Source organism: Panthera pardus, unplaced genomic scaffold (assembly GCF_024362965.1).
Source record: "Panthera pardus isolate Hobbes unplaced genomic scaffold, ASM2436296v1 HiC_scaffold_13, whole genome shotgun sequence".
NCBI classification, from domain to species: Eukaryota; Metazoa; Chordata; class Mammalia; order Carnivora; family Felidae; genus Panthera; species Panthera pardus.
This window is the reverse complement of record NW_026526688.1, coordinates 114,679-130,406: the sequence shown is the minus strand read 5'-3', so window position 1 is coordinate 130,406 and position 15,728 is coordinate 114,679. Positions and strand designations below refer to the sequence as shown.

The 15,728-nt window shown below is 40.9% G+C and overlaps 1 long non-coding RNA gene across 2 annotated transcripts in view; it reads right to left on the bottom strand.

Moving 5' to 3' along the window:
• The window catches only part of LOC128776465 (uncharacterized), a 26,679-nt gene extending 10,951 nt beyond the window's left edge, over positions 1 to 15,728 (bottom strand). For both annotated transcript variants that reach the window (XR_008421497.1, XR_008421498.1), the window contains exon 1: positions 15,482 to 15,728. This is a non-coding gene — a long non-coding RNA (uncharacterized LOC128776465). The remainder of the gene's footprint in view (positions 1 to 15,481) is intronic.

The following is a 15,728-nucleotide window of genomic DNA, read 5'->3' as shown; positions in this document are numbered from 1 at the left end:
ACTCTGGATCATCACCATGTCGTTTCCAAAACCCGGCTGCAGCTATCTGAGAGGAATCCTGACGCCTACCCAACAAGTGGCCCATAGAGATATCTGGAATAAGAACCCAAAGACTAATCCTGACCAGCACCCTCCCTTGAGCCCTCAACTCAGCCCATTGGGTAGACAACCACACTGCTGTAGGTTCAGTGCCTGGAGCCTCTTGGGACCTAACCATAACCCTAACCCCAACCAGAACCGCCAACCAAAACCTAACCTAGTCTCGAACCCTAACCGTACACTTGACCCGTACCATCACCTAGGCCCTCAGTTCAGCCCTCGAGGAAGATCACGAGACGGGAGTTGCTTCAGCTCTGGTGACGTCCCTGGACCAAACCCTAACCCTAGCTAAGGCTCTCTTCCCATGGGGACCGAATACCAAAATCTGACAACACCACGCGCCTGGGGTCCAGAAGAGGTGCAGGATCACTCCACATAGAACCTGGAACATCACCATGTCATTTCCAAGGCTGGGATTCAGGTGCTCGAAAGTATTCCTGAGGCCTAACCGACCAGTGGCCCATAGAATTGTCTGGCCTTGGAACCCAAAGACAAATCCTGACCCTTGTGCCCTCAACTCAGCCCTTCAGGGAGACAAGTGCACTGCTATGTGTTTAGCGCCTTGAACCTCCTGGGAACAAACCCCGAACCCTACTTCTAACCCTAATCAGAAACCTCAACTGAAACCAAACCTAGCTCGAACCCAAACCCTACAATTGCTCCGCATCGTCATATTGGCCCTCACTTCAGACTTCGAAGGAGATGACAAGACTGGTTTCACTTGGAGCTGGAAACGTCACTGGACCGAACCCTAACCCTAGATAAGGCTCTCTCACTATTAGACCCAATAACAACGTATGACAACACCACATGCCTGGGGAACACAAGTGGTGCAGCATCACTCCGCATAGGACACGTAATATACTATGTCCTTTTGAAGGACCGGTTGGAGCTCCAGAGAGATTTCCAGAGGCCTACCTGACTGGTGGCCCATACAGTTGTCTAGCCTTGGAACTCAAAGACTAATCCTAATCGGCACCCTCCATTGTTCCTTCAAATTAGACTTTCAGGGAAACAACTGCACTGCTCTGGTTTCAGCGACTAGATCTCCTGGAACATAACCCTAAACCTATGCCTAAACCTAACAGAACCCTCAACCGAATCCTAACACTATCTCAACCCTAACCCTACAGTTGAGAAACAACGTCGCATGGGTCCGCAATTCAGCCCTAGAGGGAGATCACGAAACTAGAGTCGCTTACACCCTGGCGGCATCCGTGTAACAAACCATAACCCTAGTTAAGGCTCTCTACCCATGCAGACCCAATAACAAAGTATGACAAAACCACGCCCTAGGTACAGGAGTGGTGCAGGATCACTTGGCTTAGAACCTGGAACATCACCATGTCGTTTCCAAAAGCTGGCTGCAGCTGCCCGAGAATATTCCTGAGGCCTGCTAGAACATTCTCCCATACAGTTGTCTGGATTGGAACCAAAAGACTAATCCTGACAGGAAACTGACCTTGGAACCTCTACTCAGCCCTTTGGGGAGACAACTGCAACGCTGTTGGATCAGTCCCTGCAATGTGCTAGGACCTAATCCTAACTACTATTCCTAACCCTAACCCAAACACAAACCCTAACCTGAATCATAGCCCTAAATCCTATCCCTAACACAAACCATGGCACTGACCTACCCTAACCCGAACCGCAACAATGATACTAACCCTAAACCCTACACCGAAACGCTGAACCCTAAACCCCAAATCCTAATCCAAATCCTAACTGTAACCATAAACTTAAACCCTAGACCTGAACACTAAACTCTAACCCTAAACCGTAAACCATAAATCCTAAACACTAACCCTAAACCAAACACTGACCCTGACCATAACCCTAAAACCTAACCACTAACACGTAACCACGAAAACCTAAAACCTACCCCAAAACCTAAAACCTAAACTCTAAACAATAAAACCTAAATCCTAACCCCTATCCCCTGACCCTGACACTACCCTGACCGTGAACCTAACCCTGAAGCTAATGCTGACACTAACACTAACACCTAAGCCCTACCCTAACCATCACCCCAACCCTAGCCCATAAACCCTAAACCTAACCTTCACCGTAATCCGAACCCTTTAAATCTAACCATCTAATCTAACCCTAACCCTAAACCTAACCCTAACCCCGAACCGCTAACCCTAACCCCTAACCCTAACCCCATGGAAAGTCTTTCATCACCAGTCATGGGCTATGAACACCCCCCCATCCCCCGCCTCCTCTATTTGGGTAGATAAACTGAAGTGGTTAGGGATTTCTAAAGCATATTCATCTACTTCGTGAAACACTTTGTGGGAAAAATGTAGAGATGGTTGTTAGGGCTTGGCAATTCAACTGCAAAACTGCCTGAGGACTTTGTAACATATCTCAAGTTTCTCAGGACATATGTTCAATGGACTGTATCATTTCCCCGTAATGAGGTCAGCTTTAGGTTTCTCCTGTCAAAAAGAAAGGATTTTTACACAAAGACAGATGTATCGGGCGTACTGGTGCATATTTTACAGACACAATGTTTTGAGTTCTGTGAAGAATGAGATGCACCACTAAGTGTAGGTGCCTTAGGTGTCCTGTGTGAAATGGGGCACATGCATTATATGACACAGACCTTGTGGTCACCATAATGGAAGCACCAGTGAAGGAGTGGGGGAAACTTGAATCACACAGGAATAGAAATTTGAGAAATTAGAGGACAGTAAGCAGAGTTTGAGGAAGTGCAGAGGGGAGGGTACTGGGTTCAGTGAGATGCAGTTGCAGGCCATTCCTGACCACAGCCTGAGCAGGGAGCATGAGTTCCACACGGAGCTGCTATGTGGGATCACTCTCAGTGCACAATGCAGGGTTCCCCTCCAAAATGTCATATTTGTCAAAGTGCACCCAGGTGATCATCTAAAAAGGTTGTTGTCTCCCTGCGTTGTCTGAAGGTTCTGGATATTTATGGGTGAAAAAAATGCCCTGGATATATAGGAAATTTAACTTGGTCTTAAGGAAATGCTTGTCTGCCTAAGTTCATATCCTTCAGCGAGACTAAAAGTGAAGACAGGATCTAGATCAGCTGAGTGCCTGCATTGGCCTTTAGCCTGGGTAGACCTACAATTCAGGGATGCCAAGATGCCACCCCTGCTGGACCCCTGACATAACCTGACAACGGCATTGCATCTATCTCCTTAAACTTCTATCACAATATCCCGAGGGTTTCCCTGTGTTCCTGCTATCTCAGCCAGAACACCAATTCTCAGTGGGACCTACACAGAGCCTGAGATGGGTTATCTGTGAAAGAGGGGTAATATTTGTTTCTAAGGACATAATGAAAAGAAGACATTGAATACAGAATGCATCTGCAAAATGTCTGGGAAATGTCCACTCACCCTTCTCACAGTTTCAATTAAGATATCTCCACACAAATGATCATCAAAAAAAGATGGTCACAGAAGTTCATTAAACTAAGACGGTTAATGCCTCAGCCCAGGGATTGGGGATCGCCACTTTAAAGAAGACAACGGCACACTTATTCTATTAAGATTCAGGCCTTACCAGACAAAGAAAGAAAAAGATAATTACGAGAATGTGTATATCAGAGTTCTACATCTGAGATCTGAAGACAATCATATTCCATTACATATAGACTTGCAGATGCATCCACACACTAAAGTGTTCATCTGAGGCCACAGATTAAGTACCGAAGAGGGAATGCACGTAGCAAAACATAAGACCATAGGGAAATAACCCCAAATCTCGTAAATCTCACTGTCTTATATGACAACTATTTTGAAATTTGAAGAGGACTGTGTGAGGTGACAGAGTATGGTGATTATATATCTTAAAAATGTGTCAGATCTGCCCGCATGCTTTCTCTGCTCACCCTGCGCTCTCCACTTTGTTTTTCTTAGTATCCCTTAATAGTACTTTTACTGTTCTGTCTCTGTTTCAGTGTTTGCTTCTAGGAGGACCTACTCTCACCCCCCATCGAATGCACACAGTGCGGTTCCTATACACACAGGTAACAAACTAGCAGAAATTGCAGTGATGGAGGATAGTAGCAAGATCGCCCTTTTTGCAGAGGAGCCCGAGAGAGTTTTCTGGGGTGATGGTAACTTCCTATATCTAGATGCATGGGGTGCTTGTGCTCATTTATTTTAGAAATATTCACTGACTCCTGGTGCTTGGGGTCAGATAGACAGGTACCTGACCCTAGCATATGGCTGATTTCTAATGGTGGGTAAAGATCAGGGACCAGCAGTGACTGTGGAAGATGAGTGAGGGGGCCACACATGGCGTCAGATCCTCACCCAGGATGCCATGTCTCCACGACAGCAACCTTGTGCAGGAGGGCTCTGAGGATCACATATATCTTGATCAGTCCTGTGAAATGCATAATCCTACTCCAGATTTCTCACTGAGGGATGGACAGGGCAGAGGCCAGCAGCTGGAGGACACCCTGATCATGGCTGGAGTGGAACAGTGGGTCTGAGAGAATGAGTCAGAGAAAGGGAAAGGCAGAAGATAGTGGCAAGGATTTTGAGATATAAAGGGAAGAGGAGAGAAGGCAACGTTTTCTACTGACTTCACCCACATTTCTGTGTGAACAAAAGGAGATTCTTGTCTCGCAGGGAAGGGAAGAGGGCTGGAAAAAAGACAGGGTGACATTCTCAGCTCAAGTGCTCAGGATATCTGCCTTGCTCTTGAATACATATCACAGGAAGCCTGTGCCTTCTGTCATAAGTGGAACTGCAGCTCATACCATTTGGTGAAAATTAAAGCGATGATGAAGACCTCATCATTAAAGTATTGCAACGAGAGCATGTGAACATACAGAGAGATACAATAGAAGCAAAAGTCCAAAGGTAAACCGACTTCAAAACTTATGGGAATATAGACTATCGGAAAAGGAGATACCCCAATGCCAGCTTTCAGACACCTGGGCAATATGTGAAAACATGGAAAAAAAAGTAGTCCTTACTTCAAAAGCAACATTAGCATTAGACACAAAGGGATCATGATGGAAGGTTTAGGGAGAAACCATATGATTTCATGGTGCTGTACCCATGGTCCTGTACCCTCAATCTCATCAAAGTATACCCTTTAACTTGAGGTTTGTTATATGTTATCATATCTCATTAAAGAGAGTTTCAAAACATAAAATAATAGAAGCAAATGTGGGAAAGTTCCTTTCCAATCCTGAAGTGCATGTGTGATATGAGTTTGTCTTCCCATGTCTCAAAAATCCAAAATAATAAGACATTTAAAAAATTAATAATAGCAAAGTAAGAGGACCCTGAGCTCACCCTGTCCCATATTTTCAACTGCATAACATCCACATCCAAGTCCATGAACCAAAGAGCGATCCAAAGACTGGCAGAACAAACTCCACACCGAAGTAGAGAGAAGCTGCATCAGAAAGGTTAGGAATGTCAGAAAGGTGGAGGCTGTCTGCCTGCAGAAGGGGCAGAAAAAGTGAGCCCTCACACCAGGGAGGTCATACAGGGAAGACTAATCTCCATAACATTGGGCATTAAAACTTAGAGGGGCTGAATGCCTTTGTGTTCAGATACAGGAGGTTTGGAGGTCAGCTGACCCAGCACTGGGAGATCCAGGAGGATGAGTGATAGCCATATCCCTGCATGTGTAGAGAGGCAATGTAAACATGGCATTTTACACAATGCCGAGGAAACAGGAGACAGATGTATTCATGCTCATTCTGGAGTGTGTTGGAGGACTTCTCCAACAATGAGGGAGCTCACAGGCACCACTCTTCTCCCCCAGCCTCCCAGAATAAGCATAGAAGCACCCACAAGAGGGTGAGGCTGCACAGACACTTGCTAACTAACCCATTAGCAGTGCACCAGTCCCAAGGGTTCACTAGGGGACTCACCAAACCAAGACTGCTGGTCTCAGGGCAAACATTTTTCAAACCACAAGGGCACCCTGTCTGACAAGCTGCATGCATAGCTGCCACAACATGCTGTGCACATCTGCACCTCACCCAGCTGTACATATCCAGGCACCCTCATCTGTCTCACTAAGCCACATGTCCCCAGGCACAGACATGCTCTGTGCATATCCTCAAGCCCCTAGCTTCCACCGCTGGGCCACACCCCCCAGCCACCAAAGGACATCGGGAAATCTGGCATAGGACTTGTAGCCCTGTGAAATTTTGCTAACACTCCTGCCCTGTGCCCAAGTTATCCAGCGGACACACCACCCCACAGCTGGCCTGCCTGGGTCCCACTAACACCACTGAGACAAAGCACAGCCCAAAACAGCACGCAGTCAGTGCAGACACCTGCACTAACAGGAAAAGTAACCCAGACACAGCAGCAGGCTGTGAACAGTACCCATACGATAGCCTCCTGAAGGTCCAGGTCCTATAAACGGAGATGTGCACTGCTGAGTTCTCCAGGACCTCTTCTTCATAACGTTATTAGTTTCAAGAGCAGAAGGTACAGCTGACTTTCTTAACACAGACAAATAGAGACAGAGAGACAGACAAAATGGACACACAGAGATGTTTATCCACAATGAAAGACCTAGTCAAAGTCACAGCCAGAGATCTAAGCCAAAGAGATGTAGGTAACATACCTGATACAGATTTGAAAGCAATGATCATAAGGGTACTCATTAGAGTTGTGAAATGAGTAGAAGAGTGAGACTGACTAGAGATAAGAAATAGTACAGTAGACATTGAGGACACGATAAAGGAGAGACATGCTTGCTGGAACTAACAAAGGGATGGAAGAAGCAGAGGAGCAAACCAGTGTCCTCGAAGACTAAGTAATGGAAATTAATCACATTGAACCAAAGAGAGAGAACAGAATTCTGCAACGTGAGATGAGACTAAGGGAACTCAGTGACTACAGCAAAGATAACAATATTGATATTGTAGGAGTCTCAGAAGAAAGAGAAAATGGGGCAGAAAATTTATTTGTGGAAACAATCGCTGAAAAATGCCCTAATTGGGGGAGGAAACAAACATCCCCATGCGGGAGGCTAGAGAATTCACATCGAAATGAACAAAATCAGGCCAACATCCAGACATATTGTAAGCAAACTTGCAAATTACAGTGACAACAAAGAAAAACTCTTAAATGCAGCAACACAAAGAGACCTTCACTTAGAAGGGAAGACCCATAAGGCTAGCTACCAGATTTCTGAACAGATACTTGGCAAGCGAGAAGCAAGTGACATCACATATTCAAAGTGCTGAATGGAAAAATCAGCAGCCAAGAATACTCTATCCAGCAAGTCTATCATTCAGAATGGAAGGAGACACAGACTTTCCCAAACAAAAACTAAAGGTGTTTGTACCACTAAATCAGTCCTGCAAGAAATATGAAGAGGGACTCTTTGAGTGGAAAGGAGAGACCAAAAGTGACACTATAGAGGTAAAAGACACAAATCAAGTAAAACATGAATATTTTTGTAAAAAATAGTTAAGGAACTCAGAGATATGGATTTGAAATATAATAACATCTACCAAAAGCCTAGGGAGAAGAACATAATGGGTTCCAAGGTAAATGACCATCAGCTTAGTACAAACTGCTAAATGCAGAAGAGGTTATGTAAATAACCCAGCAGTAACCATATATCAAAAACCAGTCACAAATATGCTAAGAATAAAGATAAATAAATTAAAATACTTCACTAAAGAAAATAAGCAAAACATGAAAGACAGACAAGAAAGGATCGGAGAAAATCATTAGAAACCACAAGAAAACAGGTAATATAATGGCAATACATACATACATACATACATACATACATACATACATAGCAATCATTTCTTTGAAGGTAAATGGAATGAATGCTCCAATCTAGAGACATAGGGTGTAAGAACGGATGAAAAAAAAATTAGAGTAGCAATACTTGTATCAGAAAAAATACACTTAAAACAAAGTACATAACAAGAGACAGAGGAGGACGTTATATAACAGTAAAGTGTACAGTCCAAAAGGAGATATAACAACTGTAAATATATCCCACAATTAAGTGGGATTTATTCCCAAGCTGCAAGGGTGGTTCAGTATTTGCAAATCAATGTGATACAATATATCAACAGGAGAAAGGATAAGAACCATATGATCGGGGCACCTGGGTGGCTCAATCCTTTAGCAGTCTGACATCGGCTCAGGTCATGACCCCATGATTCGTGAGTTCAAGTCCCACATCAGACTCTGTGCTGAAAGCTCAGAGCCAAGAGCTTCCATCGAACTCTGTGTCTCCCACTCTCTTTCTGCCCCTTGCCTGCTCACACTCTGTCTCTCTCAAAATTAATAAACGTTAAAAGAAAAGAACCATACGGTCATTTCAATACATGAAGAAAAAGCATTTGACATACTACAACATCCATTCATGATTATAACCCCCTAAAGTAGGTTTACAGGGAACATACATCAATGCAATAAATGTTTTCTATGAAAACCCTGAAGCTATAATCAACCTTAATGGAGAAAATCTGAGAGCTTTTCCTATAAGGTCAGGGAAAACACAAGGATGTTTACTCTTACCACTTTTAATAAACATAGCACTGGAAGTCCAAGCTACAGCCAGCAGATAAATCAAATGAAATGAAACTAAACAAAACGAAACGAAACAAAACAACGTAAATTAAAGTAAAAGAAAAGAAAAGAAAAGAAAAAAAGGAAAAGAAAAGACAAAAGAAAAGAAAAGAAGAAAAGAAAAGAAAAACTAATCCAAATCTGGAAGAAGTGAATCTTTCACACTTTGCCGATTACATGACACTATATATAGAAAACCCCAAAGAGTCCACCCAATAACTGCTAGAAGTGGTAAATGAATACATCAATGTCACCGGATACAAAATCATTGTACAGAAATCTGTTGCATTTCTAGACAATAACGAATCAGTAGACAGAGAAATTAAGAAAACAGTCCCATTTACAGTTGTACACCAAATAATAAGGTATCTATGAATAAATCTATCCAAGGTGGTGAGGGACCTATACTCTGAAAATTATAAAAAAGTGATGAAAGAAATACAAGGTGACACAAAAAAGTGGAAGGATATTCCATACTCATGGATCGGAAGTACAAATTTCATGGAAATGTCTATACTTCCCAAAGCAACTGACACAATTAATGCAATCGCCATCAAAATAGCAAAAACATTTTTCATAGAACTAGAACAGTCCTAAAATTTGTACAGCACAAAAGACCCAAATCTTCAGAGTAAACAACCTTTATGTGAAGTGATAATTATGGATGGAACTATGCCTCTGGATCTTCTGCTCCAAAACACAGTAGTCAGCCTAAGCATTTGAACAAACGTTAGACATATCCCAACCAAAGATCATTCTACAAAATACATTCTACAAACGTACCCTCAAAACTTTGCAGATCATGAAAAATATGGAAAAATCTAAAAATTGTCATGGCCAAGTGGAGCCGAAGGAGACAGGATGACTGTAATGTGCCAGCTGGGATGAGTCTGGGACAGAAGAGGTTAAAACAGAAGCAATCTGAATACAAATATAAAGTTAGTTAATACTACCATATCTCTTTGGGATATTGATTGTGATCATGTATCGACTTAGAGGACATCAATAGTCAGAAAACACTCTGATGTATGTGGAGACTCAATAATATCTTCCCAATTTTTCTGGTAACTAGAAGCCCACCACGATTGAAAATATTATTAGTAATCATGGTTTTATGTTTTCAACACGTAATATTATATGACTAGTTCTAGTATTAGTTACTAGTGATGGCCATGTACCTAGTCTTGTTGTTCTTACTATTGTGTAATTTAAATAATAGCATTCATGGTACAGAAAACTGAATGCATGATATACGCTTCATAGAAACATCCACTTTACATATTTTAAGATAATAACGTATGTATACAGCACTGTATTATGTGGTATGTCAATTAAGCGTTTTTCGGATCTTGAATGAACATGTTATTGAATGAACACTGTTATTCCACAAACTGTTGGAAGTCCTAACCTCAGCAAGCAGACAACAAAAAGAAATACAAGGCGTCCAAATTGGCAAGGAGGGTCAAACTTTCCCTCTTCACAGACATGATACTTTCCAAGGAAATCCAAAAGACTCCATGGAAAAACTGTTAGGACTGATACTGGAATTCAGGAAAGTCTCAGGATATAAAATCAATATACAGAAGTTGACTGCATTTCTATACACCAATAATGAGTCAGCAGAGAGAAATCAAGGATTGATGTACTTTACAACTGCACTGAAAACCATCAAATACCCAGGGGTAAACATAACCAAAGAGGTAAAAGATCAGTACACTTAAAACAATAGAGGGGCGCCTGGGTGGCTCAGTCGGTTAAGTGCCAACTTCGGTTCAGGACATGATCCCTCATTTGTGGGTCTGAGTCCCGTGATGGGCACTGTGCTGACCGCTCGGAGTCTGGAGCCTGCTTCAGAGTCTGTGTCTCCCTCTCTCTTTCTCTTTCTGCCCCTCCCCTGCTCATGTGCTCTCTCTTTCTCTCTCTCAAAAATAAACAAACGTTAAAAAAATAAAGGAACAAACCATACAACATCTATGAAAGAAATGGAAGAAACACAAAGAAACGGAAAAACATTCCATGCTCATGGATGAGAAGAACAAATATTATTAAAATGTCAATACCACCCAAAGCAATCGACACATTCAATGCAATCCCTATCAAAATAACAGCATTTCTCACAGAACTAGAACAAACAACCCTAAAATTTGTAGGGAGCCAGAAAAGACCCCAAATCGCCAAAGTCATGTTGAAAAAGAAAACAAAGCTGGAGACATTAAAATCTGGACTTTATGGTGTATTAGAAAACCGCAATCATCAAGACAGTATGGTACGGGCACAAAAACGGACACAGACATCAATGGAATGGAATAGGGAACCCATAAATGGACCCTCAAACATATGGCCGAGTAATCTTTGATAACACTGGAAAGAGTATCCAATGGAAAAACAAAAGTCTCTTCAGCAAATGGTACTGGGAAAACTGGACAGTGAGAAGATTGGACCTGGACTATGTTCTTAAACCACACACACACACACACACACACACACACACACACACACACACACACACACACCTCAAAATGGATGAAAGATATAAATGTAAGAAAGGGACCATCAAAATCCTAGAGGAGAAAACAGGCAATCTACCTCCTTGATCCTGGCCACAACAACTTCTTGCTTGTCATGTCTCCAAAGCAAGGGCAATAAAAACCAAAATGAACTATTGGGACCTCAAGATAAAAAGCATCTGCACAGCAGAGGACACAATCAGCAAAACTGAAAGGCCACTGAATGAAATGGGAGAAGATATTTGCAGGTGACATATCAGATAAAGGATTAGTATCCAAAATCTATAAAAAATCATCACACTCAACACCCAAAAACCAAATAATCCGGTGAAGAAATGGGCAAAAGACGTGAAGAGACACTTTAAGAAAGATGACATTCAGATTGGTCACACATGAAAAGATGCTCAATCTCACTCGTCATCACTGAAATACAAATCAAAACCACAATGAGATATCCCCTCACACCTATCAGAATGGCTAAAATTAACATCTCCGAAAAAGACAGATTTGGCAAGGATGCAGAGAAAGGGAACGCTTTTGAAATGCTGGTGGAAATGCAAAGTGGTGTAGCCACTCTGGAAATAGTATGGAGATTTGTCAGAAAAACTAAAAATAGAACTACACTAGGCCCCAGCAATTGCACTACCACGTGTTTATCCAAAGGATACACTAACACTGAGTCGAAGTGGCACATGCACTGCAATGTTTATAGCAACATTATCAACAATAGCTAAACTATGCAAAGAGCCCAAATGACCATTGACAGATGAATGGATAAAGAAGATCTGGTATATTCATACAATGGAATATTACTCGGCGATCAAAAAGAATGAAATCTTGCTCTTTGAAACAACATGGATGGAACCTGACTTGATTATGCTAAGCAAAACATGTCAGAGAAAGACACACATCATATGATTTCTCTCATCTGTGGAATTTAATACAACTGATGAACGTAGTGAAAGGAAAGCAAAAATAAGATACAAACAGAGAGGGAGTCAAACGATAAGAGACTCTTAAATACAGAGAAGAAACTCAGGGTTCCAGGAGGGTTATTGAATAGGGGTATGGGCTAAATGGGTGATGGGCATTACGGGCGCACTTGGGATGAGTATTGGGTATATTTTGTACTTGATGGATCACTAAATTCTACTGCTGAAACAGTATTCCACTATAAAGTAACTAACTTGAGCTTAAATTAAAAAAAAGAGAGATATTAAAAAGAAGTAAAGAAATGTACTACCAGTCAAAAGAAAAGAATATTTAAATCGGGCTCTTTGAGTGGAAATCTAGGACTAAAAGTGTTACAGACAAGAAAGGATCAGAGAAAACACCAAGAAACCATGGCAAAACAACTAGAAGAATGGCACTAAATATATACCTATTAATAACCACTCTAAATGTACATGGACTAAATGCTCCAATCATAAGACATTGGATAGGGCGTCAGAATGGACAAAACAAACAAACAAACAAAAACAAAACCTATCTAGATGCTGTCTACAAAGATTTATTTGGACTTAAGTCACCTTCAGATTTAAAGTGAGGGAATAAAGAAACATTTATTATGCCAATAATGTCAAAAGAAAGCCAGTAGCAATACTTATATCAGGCAAAATAACCTTTAAAACTGAGACTCTATTTTGGTACACTTTGGGTAAATACCTAATAGTGACATTTCATGAACCCAGTATTTATAGCAGCATTATCAACAGTAGCCAAACTACAGAGAAAGCCCAAGTATCCATCAACTGATGAAGGTATAAAGAAGTTTTTTGTGTGTGTGTTTGTGTGTGTGTGTGTGTGTGTGTATGTATACGCATATATATATATATATATATATATGTATATATGTACATATGTGTACGTTCATATATACAAACATATGTATATACAAAGAAATATAACTCAACTTCAAGAAGAATGAAATCTTGCCATTTGCAATGATGTGGATGGAGCTATAAAGTATTATGCTAAGTGAAATATGTCAATCAGAGAAAGACAAATATAGGATTTCACTCATGTGGAATTGAAGAAACAAAACAGATGAAAACATGGGAAGGGGGAAGGAAACGAGAAGAGTGGTAACAAACCACATGAGTCTCTTAATGTTAGAGAAAAAAAACGAAGGTTGATGGAGGGAAATGGGTCAGCGCTGGGCTAGATGTCAGATGAGTATTAAGGAGAGCACTTGTTGTGATGAGCACTGGGTATTGTATGTAAGGGATGAATCACCAAATTCTTCTCCCGAATCCGAGAATGCACTGTATGTCAACTATGACTTAAATTAAAATAAATAAATAAATAAATAAATAAATGAATAAGTAAGTAAATAAATAAATACATAAATAAAGCCATAACAAGAGATGAAGAAGGACGCTATCTCATACAAAAGGGGACAATGAAACAAGAAGATCCAATGATTGTAAATTTTGATGCACCCAACATGCGATCACTAAGTATATAAAATATTTAACAACCACCATAAAGGAACTCATTTTTTATAATATAACGATAGTAGAGGACTTTAGCACATCACTCACATCAATGGACAGAAGCTGTAAACAGAAAATCAACAAGGAAACAATGGCTTTGAATGACACACTGGACCTGATGGGTTTAACAGATATATTTAGAACACTCCATACTAAAATGGCAGAGTACATATTCTTTTCAAGCGCACATGGGACATTCTCCAGAATTGATCATATTCTAGGTCACATATCAGAAGAAGAACAGCAGAAGGAAGGAAGTAATAGAGATTCACAGGGAAATAAGGGATATTCAAACCAAAAAGACACTAGACAAAATCAATGAAACCAGGCTGGTTCTTTGAAAACAGTAATCAACATGAAAACTTCTAGGCAGACACTTCAGTAAGAAGAGAGAAAGGACTCAAATAAATAAAATCACAAATAAGAAAGGAGAAATAACAGTCCACACCACAAAAATACAGTTAGAAGTTAATATTATGAACAACTATATGCAACAAATTGGAAACTCTGAGAAAAATGGACAAATTCCTATAAACACACAAACTACCAAAACTGAAACAGGAAGATACATAAAATCTGAAAACAGAAAGAAATCAAATCAGTAATAAAAAAATCTCCCCCCAACACAAGAGTTCTGGGCCAGATGGTTTAACTGATGAATTCGACCATCCATTTAAGAAAGAGGTAATATGTATTCTCCTCGAATTATTACAAAAAATAAAAAAGAAGGAAAACTTATAAATTCATCTTATGAGGCCATCATTACCCTGATACCAAAACCAGATAAAGCCTCCACTAAAACCGAAAACTGGTGGGGCGCCTGTGTGACTCGGGCTGTTTACTGTTCAACTCTTAATTTCGGATTAGGACATTATCTTGCGGTGTGTGGGTTTGAATCCCATGTTGGACCCTGCCATGACAGTGTAGGGCATGGCCAGGATTCTCTCTCTCCCTATCTCTGAGCCCCTCCCTCACTTTTATGTACTCAAAGGAAAGAAATAAACATTTAAAAAATGTTAAAAAATTTTTTAAATAAAACTGCAGCCCGATAACCCTCTTGCACTGTGGGTAAGAATGCAAACTGGTGCAGCCAGTATGGAAAACATCATGGAGATTTCTAACAAAAAAAAAACAAAAACAAAAAACTGGAAATGGAAGTACATTACGATCCAGCAATTTCACTACAAGGTATTTCCACAAAGAATACAAAATCTTCAAAGGGATACATGCACCATGATGTTTACAGCAGCATTTTCTACAACAGCCAAATTACAGAAACTATCCAAGCATCCATCAACTGATGAATAAATTGAGATGTGGTATATGGAATGTAATATTACTAGGCTGTAAAAACATGAAATCTTGCCATTTGCCATGAGCTGGATGGAGCAAGAGAATGTTACCCTGGGTGAAATAAGCCTTTCAGACAAAGACAAATACCAGATGATTTCACTAACACATGGAAATAAAACAAAACAAAGCGGGGGGGGGGGGCGGGGAGGAGACAGTGACAAACAGACTCAACTAGGAAACAAACAGGGCTTCCAGAGCAAGGTGGGGAATGGGTGAAACAGCTGCTGGGGATTAAGAAGTACACCTGGGATGAGCACCGGATGACGTGTGGAAGGGTTGCTCTATATTTTACACCTGAAACTAATACTACACTGTAACTTTACTCACTGCAATTTAAATTAAAGATAACGTACGTTAATGACAGGTACCTACCAGGTTTTCTGTAGTTTGCAGTCACTTAATTAGGTTGGAAAAATAACCATGAAACTTTTTAAAAGGCATGTATGATGTGGGGGACAGTTTGTGCCCTTACCTCGGTCACTGGTTCTAGCAGGACTCGGAAAGTGGGTCCCAGCTCATTCTTCTAGGAGTTCCCAAGACGAGCATTTCATGTATTCATGTCCTAACGGAAAACAGCTCCCATTCTTCTGAATTTCTGTCAGGGTTTCTTCCCGGAAACAAGCCTGAATCTGGAACAAACCATCGACTGCATCGATGAGGTGATGTCGTGGGACTCCGCAATCCACGAGACCTTTAGTAAAATATGTCTTGTTCAAATA